Source organism: Chiroxiphia lanceolata, chromosome 4 (genome assembly GCF_009829145.1).
Source record: "Chiroxiphia lanceolata isolate bChiLan1 chromosome 4, bChiLan1.pri, whole genome shotgun sequence".
Taxonomy (NCBI): Eukaryota; Metazoa; Chordata; class Aves; order Passeriformes; family Pipridae; genus Chiroxiphia; species Chiroxiphia lanceolata.
This window is the reverse complement of record NC_045640.1, coordinates 42,639,851-42,655,609: the sequence shown is the minus strand read 5'-3', so window position 1 is coordinate 42,655,609 and position 15,759 is coordinate 42,639,851.

The window sequence follows — 15,759 nt, the reverse complement described above, 5'->3', positions numbered from 1 at the left end:
CTGCAGGCAATTCAATTGGCTGCATATTTAGTCAGTTGCACAGGAAAAAAAAGCCTTCCATGTTTATGTAGCTCCAGAAACAATGCCTTCTCAATAAAATATTAGAATTATGAATTCATTGCCATGAGATATTAGTAAAACTACAGTCTTACTCTGGGAGAAGAGGTAAATACATGTGTTTGTGTGGTTAATTTAAGCACAGTTATACTTGGTGGATAGACTGGAAATAATGCCTTGTGATGCAAGACAGTAAATAAAATATTTTTAAATAAATACTATCTGAATAAGTTGTCATGTGTTTATACAGTATAATAAATCTCTTATCTTCTTTTGCTATATTCAGTACTGGCCACTGTTGGAGACAGAACACTGAATTAGAAAGTCAATGTGGCAAATCCTGTCTTAATGTGCCCATTATGCAGCTATTTTCCCAAAGCACGTTATTATTGTTACATGGCAGCCAGTTGATTATCATCTAGGATATAGAAAAAGGAAAAAAAAAGAACAAAGAAAGATTTCCTTCATATGATTGTACGAACAGTATATAGCTGTTGATTAGCTATACATGTTGCTTCTTCAAAGAGGAGTGTAGAAGAAATTGCTTTAGTATTTTGGGTGATTTACTTATACTGATCTTGGTAAGGTCCATTAAATACTAGAAAAAACCCACCCTGATGCATTAGATTAAATTTCTGTAAATGTAATGAAATCCTGTGCTAGGTTTGTTCATGTAACAGTAAACTAATTGCATTTAGTCAAACATTTGCTTTGGGTCTGGACAAAATTAAATTAATTCCCCTAGCTGTGAACTATAGGAAAGTAACATATAGTAAACTGCTCAAGCATTCAGATTATTGACTCGTAAGGCAGAGTTACAACAGAAATGTTGATATATTAGTAAACGGAGTAATTAGAAGAATTACATTTAATTTGAGGAAAATGAATTTTTGGTTATACATAGCAGTTAAAGTAGAAGAATTAAAGAATTCTTAGAGGAGGTTTATTTCCTTCTGCCTCTTGGGGTTTGACTCTAAAAACATGAGTTTGCTCCTCAAATTCCACAGGATGGCTGGCAGGGTGAAACTAAGCTGAGTCAGAACCTGAAAGAACAAAGAAAATGTTTTTTGCCACCCTATAGGTGGAAAAATTTAAGTGCAAGGAATCTGAGATGTCTGGGACAAGCACCATTGTCTATACAGGAGGAAGCTTTCAAATAGTTGTCATATGCACATGTCGAAGAAGATCTTGATCCATGAAGGGGTTGTGAATGGACGAGAAAAAATAAAAATATTCGGGTCAGATTTTGAGGGCAAACCTATTCCATTTTTCAATAAAGGTTTGCATCAAGAATAGGAGCAAGACAAGATATTTCTGCAATCTCCTGCGCTATTTCTGCTCTGAGCCAAGAAGAGGTGCCAATACAGCGCTGAGCCTTGCACTGTAGTTGCTGCCCAGAGACGTGAGTTCAGCACCACTGGGTCTGTGGGTCCCAGCTCTTCACTAACAATATTTATTGGAGTTTCTGTCTGGGACTGAGTGAGCTTGATAAAGAAAACATGTTAGAGGCTCATGTCTGATTTCATGATTAGGACATTAAGAGATGAAGATTCTAGGGACATTTTAATTATTAGTATAGTGTCATAAAAAGAGACTATCATCTTCTGAGTGCCCTGTATTTGTGAAAGCCTGAATTCAAATATCTTCCCTCTGCATGCAGTAACTCTTGAGGTCCTGTGATAGCTGTTCTTCTTCCAGTAATATTGTGAATCTCAGACCTCTTTTCCACTGATTTGCTTACAAGTGAGCTAGAAATAAACAAATATTTCAGAGAAAGATTCAAAAATTAATAATCCTGATATGATCTGAGGTGATTTTTTTTTTAACTACTGCATCAAAAAAACAACTTTTCATACAACCAAATTTTAGTGCAAAGAATACCTGCCTAAGTTTCTGAACTAGAGGAACACTTATTCTCCCTAAGTCTCTGATTTGAATCCTTTATGGTTTAATCATAATTTCCTATAACTTTGAATAAAAAGAATAGAAATGCAAATGCTAGAGATGAATAGAAGATTCATTTTCAAAATGTAAGTCCAACATTCTCACTCAATTTAACTTTCAACTACTTTACTACTGGTATCCTCAGGCTGGTTCTTTCGCACTTCTTGTTCTTGAATGTATGGGGATTTTACTATTCATAGCAACCACCCAACTAAATATAATCACAGAAAGACTGTCAGCATCATCACTTTTTCATTTTTGTGCATATTTATTTGCACCAGATCATAGACAGAGTAAAATACTGGAGGACACTTCTGTACTAAATGCTACATGTGTAATGTTTAAAGGAAACCTTGTAAGCGAGGTCAACAGCAGAACAATATCCATTTTTGAATATCATATGGAACACTAGGAAGCCTGGTAAAGATCTGGTTGATATGCAAGAATCACTGGTAGATTAAACAGAAGTGGAAAAAAAAAAGTATATTTATCATGACACATTGTGTTTTGCCGCCTCCTAACTGGATCATCACACAAATACTGAAACTCATTAGTTGAAATGGTATCTTAAAGCAAATTCTGGAATAAATTTTTACTTATGAAAGCTAAAGGCTGTAACTGGTTACAAAGTACAGTGTATCATACTTGCAGAATTTATACAAGGTTTAGCATCTGTCAGTTTGTCTGCATCTGTTTTAACTTCCATTTATTTAAGCTGCATACTTTATGACACGTAAATTAAATAGCTGATTCATATCTGGATGAAAAAAAGTGCATGTAAAATTATTATCTATAAAAGAAAAAAATATTTCATTTATTTTATGTAGGTCAATTTACATTGTTCACTGCTGCATTTTCTAGAGACAACAGCAATTTTGTATACTATAATATAAATTCAGAAGAATAAAAGGCTTTTTGTTATCAGAACTGGACCACTCAGTTCAGCCTGTAAGTATATTCTATTTATTTTGGTCACACTCCCCTATTTTTTCCTCCTTCACATCTTAACGCAGAACTCCTGAGAAGCTGTTTTCTTATAGTCTTTTTAGCTGGTTCAATTTTTTGGAACATGTTTCAAACTTGTGATTACAGTGTTAATAGACTTAGTCTGTAGTAACTAAAAATTAATCTTTTATCAATTTAGAGTGAATTAAAAGACTTTGTTACTGTAAAAATAACTGTATGATGAAAATCAAGCTCCTAGAAGGAAAACCAGAATCCTTTACCAATTTCAGTAATTTATATTGTTTTGGTTTTGTCTGTTTGGGTTTTTTTTTGTTTGTTCGTTTTGGTTTTTTTTTTTAGTAAGGCAGTGCTAGTATGCCAACTATTCTTGTTCAGAAAGGAGAAAAGCTTTCAGTAAGACTTGAAAAGCCACAAGAAAAGATAGAAATCAAGCCAGAAAGGACAGAATACTGACAGACAAAACAAAACAGAACTCTAGTAGCCTGAAAACAGAATGTGTGAATGAGGCTATAAGGTGAAAAACATAGCTGAAGCTATAAGTACTGCAAATAGTCTGCTAAAGTTAACTTTGAATAAACTACACAGAAAATAAAAAATGGAAAAAAAGATAGCTGAGAAAAGGGTCATCTTAGAATCTGTTTAGTAAATTCTGGGACTGAGTAACTCTAAATAAAAACAGCATTAAAATTATGTGGGAGGTATATAAGAAATGCCATACAAAAACAATCCAGCCCTCCATCTACTCTAGTATTCTGTTTTTAGCAGTGACTCTTAGTGCCATAACATGTTTTAAAGAAAGCTAGAAGAAGACATGTGGTAAGCAATTATAAAATCTGCCCCGAGGAAAAAGTTTCTTTCTGCAACCTATCAGTTAAATGTTTGTTTATGCCCTGAGGCATGAATTTTAATATTTCCGCCAAATGGGTTTGTTTTATAAGCTCGATCTTTTTATCATAAAAATGTTCATTTTAATTATTATTATTTTTAATCCTACTGACCCTCTGGAAGCCGAGGATGTCTGCAACAATAAATTCCACCATTGTTATTTATTTATGTGACAGAAATGTACTTTATGACTTTAAAGGGCAGCTGAATAAGTGTATGCTTCCAAAGACTTACTGAGGTCATTACTGACAAAACAGAAAGGTGAGAGGAATTAAGAACGCAAATGGTATTTAAGGGAAGGAATGAAATGTAATGAAGAGAAAATAAATAGAATAACAGCAGTTTCACCAGGCAGTTGTCATTTATAGAGTCCTTGTGACTGCCACAAGTAAATGTGATAAACATTAACTGTAACTAGTCGTTAGTTATAATCGGTTTAGATTACATGAACCCAAACTTTCTAAGGGTCAGTGAAGATGACTTTATTAAAAACAAAACTCCCAAGCCTCACAGTCTTAAATTATCTTTAGAATATCTGCAGTAACTATAGAAAAAGAAAAGGAGGCTTGTAACTCCTATTTGGACAGACTAATTTCTTGTATTCATAAAGCTCACTCAATGCATACGTTGTAAATAAATGAGGTGAAAATATATTCATGGTTTTAGGAATCTGTTTTCTCAAGCTGTTGCATTAGAATAAAAAGTTTGATCCTGAAAACACATGGGCAGCAAGACTATCTATTCACCAGACTTTGTTTATGCAGTAAACTACAGTGACATCTACAATGAAAATATCCCAAAGAGAGCCATTTATGAAGGGATTTTGTTATTGTTTTAGGAAGCTATATGCAACACAATTCAAAACACACTACACTGACAGAAAGCTATTAAAAAACAAATAAAGCCTCTTACATTCTCAGTTTCTTAAAAAATACAATATGCGAGTATTGTGTTTTCAATACCTGAACTCTTAAGAGGTACTTAAGTTTTTGTAGTAGTCAGGAAATGCTCATATTTTCTATTTTTAAAATGAAAAGTATGATTAACAGATAACATAAAAGTATATGTGTAAAGGAACTTTCAGATATCAAGTCTCACAGGAGTTCTGAAAAAAAAAGTAAGACCAAGCAATTCTATAGAGACCCACACCCACCTAATATGTTCTGAAATACATATTGCTTGCAGGAATCTCTCACAGCCCAAATGTTTTATACGTCTATAAAAAGCACAGTGAGAGAAAGAACAAATTAGAAGAAGATAGATGTTAAAGACTGATAGGAGGAAACTAATACAATGACAAATAAAGGTCTTAGCTGTGGCATTTAATCGCAAAACTACAGTGGAAGTAATGAAAAGCTATCTTGCTTCTGGTGATGCTTAGGGAGCAATTAGATAAAGATAACCTTCTTGAGTTCCTCATGCCAAAGAACTGTGCTGCTGATGTCAGTCTTTTAAATGGCCTGTATGGCCTCCAAGCTGGTGACCTAAGAAGAAAAACTTCTATTTTGCCTTCTACCCACTTTCTACAACACTGCCTATCCCCATGCTGCTCAAAAAGGAAGTTCTTTCTTTATTCTCAATACTCCATTCAAGATATAAATAGCTACTACAGAACATATTCAGAGGAAGAAGGGCTAATGAAAACTTAAAATATTAAGTAACTCTGCATCCTTCTCTCCCAGTTCCCACCTCATGCAATATTTCAGAGTTGGAAATATTTGAAATTCTCTTAGCAATTCCATCTTTTCTCCTATGCCAAAATCAGTCTGTGGCTTGGAAAGATCTTGTAGTTTAGACTGTTGTGATGTTTGAAGGACTTACCTTGGTTACTAACTGATCCTTATTCCATTTTTATTTATCCTGGTAACAGATAGCACTGAAGTGTGTATAATGTGGGTTCTTTTGTGTTTATTCTTTCATTTTCTGTTTTTCTCTCTGATCGCGTGCAGAGACATTTCTGCTGACTACATGACAGCTAGGAATACTTGTCATTTGCTTTGTTTGTATAACATTTCAAAGGGCTTTAGTAAGCAGGTAATTTTTTATTCCTTTAATTGTAGCATTCGTTTATCTCAAGTAACATCAACAGTTTAAATTAAAATTGAGGTAAATAACATGATCTAAGCCTTGTTATGGGTAGACTTACTGCTTTACCTTACATTTTTATACAGTATTAGGTTTCACTTTGTGAGGCAGATTTGTTAGAAAAGGTTTAGCTGTGTAAACAGTGAAAGTGAACAAGACACAGACTATATCCTAAGTCTGATAGATGTACAGTGATGAGCTATCATCTATATTGTCTTGCAGTTCAGTTAATTGAAGTTCATTTCTAGTCTTAAGACCTCTTTGGCTCCTGCATCTAATTATAACTTTAAGACCCACTTGCAATCAACTCTGTTCCCATAAACATAGGGAGAGTATGTTAGTGCAATACAGAACTACACAGGAGGAGGTCAGGGCTTTTTCTTACCCCACGTGCAATCATCCTGCAATATGCATTTCTCCTATTGTTTGTCTGCAACTGACAAACATAGGTTTTCCCACATATCTGGATTTCTTGATGCACCACAATATATTTTTTCCCAGGTAGGTTGCCTCCACTTTTATTCTGAATATGACTGAATAAAATTTCAGTCAAGCTTGCTTTGAAATGTCAGAGAAAGTTAAATAAATTGGGAACTTTGAAACACATTTGTGCTTCCCATATATTGTAGCCTCCTAGCCAGGCTTGGGAACCTACCTCTTGCTGACTGGTTGTAACTCAATCAGCCAAAGTAATAATGCAGTGGTTTAGGGTTGAAGAGGTATGACATGTTGTAAAGGAATCAGGTGTACTTACAATGAAATTTCTTGTAAGCTTTTAAAAGAAAAGGTGGACTTTTTACTTGGACAATGTGCATGTACAACACAAAATGGCTGACAAAAATATTTTTAGGGTAATACATGGATTTGCAGAACTACAGAAGAAAATGCCATCTCATTTTCCAGAGAGAATGAATGGGATTTATGCTGAGAAAATGCATAGGGCTTGCTGTGCAATGGGCAGTGTCACTGAGGTGGTAAGGCAACATAACCTTTGCTTTGCAAAATTATAACTGGAGGCTTTGGTGAGTAGTCCACTTTCAAATCTAAGAGTATTTTCTAGTCCCTTTCCCCTCTACTCTCTTTGAGTTCCTTTGAGGCATTGTTGCAGCAGTGATGACAGTAATTGTATCAACTCTGAGAAAAAGACATGACTGTCACCCCACCCATGTTACGCATATCATTACTTACACAAAAAAATAACAAGATTTTTCCTATTCTTTCCCGAAAGAGAGAAATAACTGTTCCTAAGAATGTTATGGCTGCTCACATTCCTTCTCAAGGGGGTGCAATTTATACACTAACCCTTGACTGCGGCCATTACTAGAAATCCAGCTGTATCACAACAACCAGGGATTTTGTTTCCAAAACAGCAGCCTGTTAACTCTGTAAACTGTGAATGCCCTTAGGGATTAATTTACTTACTAGCTTAATAAGAAGGGTGTTTCTGAGCTTTATTAAAAAAATTTCCAGTCAGTTTTCAACAAATGCTAGAGACTTCTAAATAGTCATAAATATGGCACATGGCACATAAATACAAATAAAAATATGCATCTTTCTAGCAGTAGGACTCAGCCTTCATTGAAATACTGTTCTGGAGACTGTGAAAGAGATGTTATGATAGCAGGAAAAATGGAATTCTGCTGTGTCAGTTGTGATATAATCCACAATATCTGTAAAGTGCTGTTTATGATGCTACCATCAGCTGCCACTTTGCAGAATACCATTAGAGAGTGATATTTACTATAAGAAAATATTCAGGAAGCAGAGTCAGTTTCAAAATAAAATCCGTGATAGCTCTCTTTCTTTAGATGTGTCCAGTTTTGAGATGTAATTGTATCTATTTTCACTGGAATTAGCTATGGACAGGGAGCATTCACTGTATAAGGTTCTGCCTTAGGATATTATACAACAAAATACAGTGGGCCTGGAATGCGTGGAAATATTGGTACAATGCTTAAACAGATAACAACATTTGCAGATCTGTTGGGACTATGGTTTAGGTGCTGTATTTGTTTCGTCTATTGAGTAAAGTAATTTTTGACCACTAGATGGGACTATGCAACTTCATGCAATAGTATTAAAAACAACATTTGAGAAGTTTTTTTACTTGCAATTATTGCTTTTCTTTCCTCCTGTCACTTTACTGAAAAAGAGCTTTGTCCCCAACCTTTGAAAAGGGTGAAATCAGCAGAGCCTCTAGTAAATAAGGATCTCTGTAATGCTACTGAGAACAAAAATATAACAAACATTAGCATCTATCCTAATAAAAGATCCAGCATGCATAAAAGCCAGTTTTAAAGCTGTAGCAAATCAGCTTATCCTCTGTGGATTCTAACATTGCAATCATCCTTCTTGACTATGCACTGCTACTATATATTTCTTCTTCATCATCTTTTCCTTGATAAGCAATTATCTTAGCTGCTAACAGCTGAGCCTGACTCTAAACTACGCATTAAACACATTTCTTTCTAATCTTAGGCTCAACCAGGGTTCTATGATACTTTATTCAGATTAAGATGCTGTAAGAAGTAAAAGAAATGAAAACCAGTTATCACTTTCCCAGCTAATTCATTGCATTCATCTTTAGTTTTCTAGTGATTAGATTTACAGTGATCTGGAGGCTGTAGCAGTAAAGCACTTTCTACTTTGATGAACTCAGCAAGTTTTATTTTATTTTGAAACAATGTTTGGCAGATGGAAAACTGATCTTGGTTGGCTATTGTGATTTTAATGTTTCTTTTTCCTTCAAAATATTTTTTGTTGGTTTTTTGTTTGTGGGTTGGTTTTTTTTTTCATTTTGCTTGTTCTCAGTCTTACAATAGTAATTATACCATGGGTTCTTTTCATTTGATGTCTAAAGATGTTGACTTTAATCAGAATAGGATAAGACATTTAAATCCCAAGGCTATTTTAATCTGGAACATTCAGGAAAGGTCTTGAACATGTGGTAGGGGTTGTTGCTGAATTTAGTTTTGTTTCATGTTGGAAATGTGAATTTCAGACTCTGTGACTGTCTTTTAAAAAACTAGATAAAAGCAAACAAAGTGTAACTTGTTTTTTTGTTTGTTTGTCTGGAATATTTGATAAGAGTATCTGCAGCACACTTACCGCTTTAGGATCAACTCTAATGAGATAGTGATTTTACTCAGCCAGTCCTTTTGTGGCAAATACTATTTAATTTACTAATATATCCACAATGTATATCTAATCTATCTTTTACCATTTCAGCTCAGGCACTGAATGCCATCAGATTTTTGGTTTATTGTAGCCCACTGAGAATTTGTACTCTGAAAGAACAAGCCAAGGGATCAAACCAGTATTATTCCATTTTACCTAGGCAGCACAAAATAGCGACAACATAAATCAACACACTGAAAAAACATCCAGCTGACATGCGCATACATTGTAGAACAGTGGTTCCTCATGGAAATGACTCGGTCCATTGTGATTACTCAGATACTCTCAACAAGATAAATTCCCATGTTCCAGTAAACATCCTTTCCCTCTAGGGTCCAGAGATGTCTCAGAAACACCTTACAGTTATTAACACAGATAGCCAGAAAGAGAGGAGGCAGAATGATCAGGTCATCTTTTATAATTGCCAGGAAGAGGTTATTGACTAACATAATTGATACAGTTTCTATTTCTTATAGCTGTGTAAATGATGTGTGTGTGCCTGTATGCAACAGATATCTAGATAGACAGATAAAAACATGCATTCTGCTTATTTAATGACAAATTAAGTGTGGTTGTAATATATTTATATATCTTTGAAACCAACTTTTTTAACCTTGGTTGATTCTCAAGTTTCATTGTGGATGAGGAAATCTGGCAGGGTTCTTTGGCATCTTCAGAAATCTGCAGGTACATCTGACTCAGCACAAGATAAGACTCATCGCGTGTATGAAGAAAAAATTAGGCTGTTCATGGAAAAGTACATGCATGTGTAAATATATATGTTCTTGCATGTGTGCTTTCATAAGTGCATATTAAAGGCTACTTCTCCTGTCATTGTCCCAGATGCAATCAGAAAAGCTCCTGGTGTGTTGAAGATACCTTGAAAAACAGACAGAACTCTTTCAGCTATAGCATCTTTTTGTTGGTCAGCTCTGCATATCCTGCTTCATAATTGGCTTCAAGAGCTCGCTTTCCAGCTATACCCTACATACTGGTATGCACCATGGAGAAGAAAGAAAATACAACACTGTAATTTCCCAAGTAGAAATGCCTGGCATTGCAACACACTCTTACCTATTTCCCATTTTTTTATCACTGACTAAAAGGGGGAGGAAGAAGGACACGTGTGTGTGCAAAGGGAAGACTGCAGGGTGACATTGTTTCATATCTGAACATGGACTTGGTCAGACCTATGTGAACTCCTAAGATTCAGGAAGCCAGACCAGTTTTGAGAATATTCTTCACTCCTTCCCTGAGTTTCATGAAGCAGGTATGTGAAAAAAAAAAAAAAGCAAGCTTTATAGAAAAATTTTACAGTTCTTTTCTTCAAATATTAGCATAGACTTTTACAGTTTCCTCCACAGAGATTATGACTGCTGCTCCTGCTGTTTACCTAAAGTAGAATGCAAGCATTGTCACTGTTTTAGAAGTGAGAGACCCTATTCATTCCTAATCCTTTTTTTTTTTTTTTAATGTGTGCATAAGAATTAGATAAATGCCAATAAGAGGAGAAGGTGGATACTAGTGTGGTGGTTTGGTTTTGGTATTTGGTGGTTTTTTATATTTTTATATATATACTCTCATTCATGCAGTCATTCAGTGTGCATTTTGAGAGAGACAGTTCCCTCAGGCTACCATTGGTCATGCTAAGGCATATCAACAAAAGTGGTAGAATGTGCACATATCTGAAGGTGAAAGAATGGTAGAAAAGCATGTCTACAGACTCAGTGCAGCTGTGGAAGAGGTGGATCTGATAAATTAAAGCATACTAAGGAAAATGTTAAGTTGAAGTGAAGATAACATACTTGGAAAATCCTCTACAGCAAAATGAGCATACAGGCCATATTAAACAGACCATCAGGTCTGTAGTTACAGATGTCTGAAAGGAACTTATTGGTACAGTCCTTTTCTCATAAGGCAGCCCTGGAGATGTGTGGCCTATGCATCACTGGCACTAAGGAAAATGAAATAGAATAAAAGTCTTTGACCTTAGTCTCTCCAAATAAAAATAGTTTGATTTTATTATTTTTTAATATTTGATTCATTTATTTTATTATTTACAGAAGGTAAATAATTAGTCAGTTAGCTGAAACTGACTATAAGCCACTTACTACATTGCCAAAAGTTACCTGGACAACAGCCTATAGTGAATAGAATCATCATTTTCAGCTGCAAATGCATGCTTTTTCAGAAAACAGGACCTGAGGAAAAATTGGGTAGTTTGAGATACAGATTCTCAGGCTACTTGACAAAACCAAGTGGGTAAGACTCCAGGGCTAGGTTCTATACCTGGCCATCTGATGCAAAGGAAGCAGGCAGACCTGCCCTGCAAAGACAAAACGGGGGGTGATCCCCAGTACTACCACCATGATATCCTCTAAGTGGTAAAACAGACTATTATCCCTAGGCAATCAAGTATTTTACTAAGGAGGATTTTGTTGAAAGATACCTGAAGAGCTGCAGAAGAATATCACAACAGGGAAAAAAGAAGGTGATATGGACTTGGAAAGATCTTAAAAAAATATGTTTTATACACCAAGAAGATTGATACTAAAGAATTTATAATGTTCCTTTTTCAAGCACCAAGAATAGGGGAGAGTTTAAGTAGTTTAAGAGTAACAGTTCTGTAGACAGCTCCAGAAAAATGGCTGCTGAAGTAATGTATGCACAAATGTATTAGCACTTAGAAAAAAAATATTAAACATCCCTCTTTACCTTGCATTCATTCTGGGCTGGTGTTCTCTCTTCATTGTTAGAAATACATATTTACAGATAAATCTGTGCTGTGTAAATCAAATGCATCTTCATCAGAAATTAATTATATTGTATAATAGTTCACACTGGAGTTTAGGAGATATGAGATGAGCCATTTCCTATCTGACCCATTAAAAAACCTGTTCAGCTCATCCTTTAATATTTTCCTTGGTGCTGTCAAATAGCAGAACAGCAGAAAAAGGGTGTGTGTTGTTACCTTTTGGCAATTTTATCAATCTGAAACTGCAAAGTAGAACACCTTCTCCTGTTAAAAACTGGTATCAGAGCACTTAGGGATCTACAGTTTAAAGTGCAGATAAAGTAGATATGGAAACTGCTGAACTAACCTCTTATGGTCACTAAACTCATCAATCCAGAAATACTTGTACTCCAACTCAGAATATTCTGTAATTCTATAAATCTACTGAACTCTCCACTTCCTTGTGGAATCTTTGGAAGAACTAGATTAATGAGGTACAGAGAGCCTTTTTTTTTTCCTCAATAAAATGAGAGTCTGAACGACGATGAGTTTTTGGTATTCCACAAGCCTTTTGGGATGACCCTCATGGTTACTAATCCTGGAAGATGGTCTGACATCTTAGAAGAATAGGAAGAAGGGGTAGTGTTTGCCATGTTGTGAAAAAAATAGGTCCTCACCAAATCTTCTCTAAAGGTTTGTTTTGTTATAGTCCCTCAATCAATACCTGCTTTTATCTTTGGCAACATTAATTTTCAGGATTTCTTCCTGCTCTTTCCAAAATGTCAGGCTCAGGCTGATAAACTGTTAGATGAGCTCTTGCAGCTCTCTCTGCAGAAGAGCTGGATAACATCTGGAAGACAATGGGTACTCTATTTTAGGATTGCCAGGCTGCAGGGAGTGTCCCTGAGGAAGTCTTGAAAAATGGTGTACTGTCAAGCAATGCGAGCCTGCCTGTGACTGTCATGTCTTGGATACCTGAACCAGCCTTTCCAGCTGGAAGCTTCCACCTGCAGCCTTCCCACCTGCAGCTTACACATTTCTCTCTAAGGAATCCTTCACAGAAAGATAATTTTACACTGAATGCCCAAACCATCCTGAAATATAGGCTTTGCATAAGTTGATTGACATGCATAAGTCGAGCTGGGACATGGGGGATGGCAGTAAATACAAAGGGATGTAATGGACATAGACTGCAGGCCTTATGCATCCCAAAGGCACAGGTGGACTGTCCTGGGACAATTCAAATCACAGGATTTGAATTTGTGTAGCCAGAGCTACACAGTCCTGTGGGAGCAGAGAGGGACCAATATGGTCAGACTCTTCTGGCTGATGTCTCAGATACAAAGACATGTGGTTAGAGAGAAGAGCAACCACCATCATGTGGCTGTAGAGAGACGGCACATATTGTGTTGTGTTGACTGGACCTTGTCACAACAAAGTCTGGTTGCGTTGCTAATTTCCAGATGAAGCTCTCTCATTTTGTTGTTGAGAGAGTCAGACTTGAGATCTAAGCAGAGGGAAATGTTGTCTGCAGGCTTCAAAGAACTCGGTGGGTCTATGAGTGCACCCATGTGGCTCCACCTCTATAAGGTCTTGGTTTTAGGTGAGAGGTAAGATCCTGCTACACTCATTTTGTGCTATTCTGGCAGTAGGGCATGGATAGTTATACTGGTGTCAGTAGCCATACTGGGCTGTCTTATGAAGTATGCCTTGAAAGATACAAATGATTCCTAGTGCAGGGAGTGATCTGAAGTACCAGGAGTAGTCCTCTATAGAATAATTTAAAAGACTAAGTACTAACTAACATTCGTGCTCAGGCATACCAGGATGCACTTAAACAGCTCACTGTAGATGAGAGATCTGGCACTAAAGACACTGAGAGGGTTAGTCTAACAAAGCAATATCTATGCAAGCTGTAGTAGAGCTACAATGCAAAAACAGAACTGGTGAGCTAAAAGATGCCGGAGCCTGAATGTTAGAAAAAAAAAAAAGGGAAACAAATAAAACTCCTTAATGACCTGAATGTTTGAAGTGAGTGACTGCAATTCCAAAATATTAAACCAAAAACTATACTTACTGCCTATAACTGCTTAGTTTGTTTTTGAGTTTGTTTTTTTTTTTCTTTCCTAAGAAGGCAGATGAAGTTTATGTTGACTGGATTTACCTTTAATGATTTGGATAATACTATGAACATGTCTCAAGTTTGTTCAGATCTGCATATTTTGATTAGAGAAATGAATTGATACTGGGCTGGACCTTTATAGAATAATAAAACCATTTGCATTGGAAAAGACCTTTAAGATTGTTGAGTCTAACCATAGTCCCAACACAACCAAGTCCACCATTAAATAATGTCCCCAAGTCCCACATCTCTATGTCTAGAGATGATGACTCAGCCACTTCCCTGAACAGCCTATTTTGATGCTTGACAATACTTTCAGAGAAGAAATGTTTCTTAATATCTAATCTAACCCTCTCTAGTGCAACTTGAGGCCATTTCCTCTTGTCTTATTGCTCATTACTTGGGAGAAGAGACCAACACCCCCTCACCCCAACCTCCTTCAGATAGTGATAAAGTCTCCCCTGAACCTCCTTTTCTCCAGGCAAAACAACGCTAGCTCTCTCAGCTGCTCCTCATAAAATTTACTCTCTAGACCCTTCACCAGCTCTGTTGCACTTCTTTGGACACCCTACAGCACCTCAATGTCTTTCCTGTAGTGAGTGGCCCAAAACCAAACACATGATTCAAGGTGTGGCCTCACCAGTGCCGAGTCCAGGGACGTAATCACTCCTGGCTGCACTATTGCTAATCCAAGGCAGGATGCAACTGGCCTTCTTGTCCACTTGGGCACACCGCTGTCTCATGTTCAGCTGCTGCTGACCAGCACCCCCAGGCCCTTTTCTGCCAGGCAGTTTTCCAGCCACTCTGCCCCAAGTCTGTAGCGCTGCGGGGGGTTGTTATGACCCAAATGTAAAACCTAAAACCTGTCACTTTGCCCTGTTGAATCTCATATAGTTGGCTTCAGATCATCTATCCAGACTATCCAGATCCCTCTGCAGAGCATTCCTACCCTCCGGTAGACCAACATTCCCACCCAGCTTGGTGTTATCTGTGAACTGACTGAGGGAGTACTTGATCCTTTCCATCAGATTATTGATAAAGGTATTAAATAGGACCGTCCTCAGTACTGAGCCCTAGGGAACACCACTAGTGACTGGCCACCATCTGGATTAAACTGCATTCACTACATTATCATTTCATTCTTTGATCTTAGCTTTTATTTTTTATTTTTTTTTAATTACTTAATAACTTGTCTCATCTGTGAAAATTTTATGTTAAAACTCCTGTGCAGTCAAGACTTAATAGGGGACCCAGGCAGTCTTATATCATGGACAATGTGCCCAAGAGTATATATGAAAAGAGAAATGATAATAGAAAGAAAAAAGGATTATTTATTTGTTATATTTTGGTCATCCTGCTGTAGAAAAGTTATATTTATTCTGCTCTGACCTAAAGCAATTTCTTTGGTAATCAACACTGAGAAAAAGAGCATAAGGCAACCATGAGCAAAGGATTCATGTGGTAGCACAGATGTCATTCCCAGCAGGCTTTCAGTGAGTGAAAATTGTGCTCATCTTTTATATTCAAGAGCAAGCTCCTCTAGCTTAACCGCTCAGATATTTACTCTTTGTGTCTTACATAGCAAAATAGTGACGGACCATGATGTTTAAGAAATGTAATCACAAATTCTCTGCATCGGCAAATTTCCTTCTTTTTGAAGGAGCTTATGCATTTTCTGTTCAATACTAAAACTGTAATAACTGTTTTTAAGTAAGCAATTTATCACTGAGAAAAATGACAATATTATTTCTTAACAGTGTTTTATGTGTGTTCTTAATAAAAGTTCAGA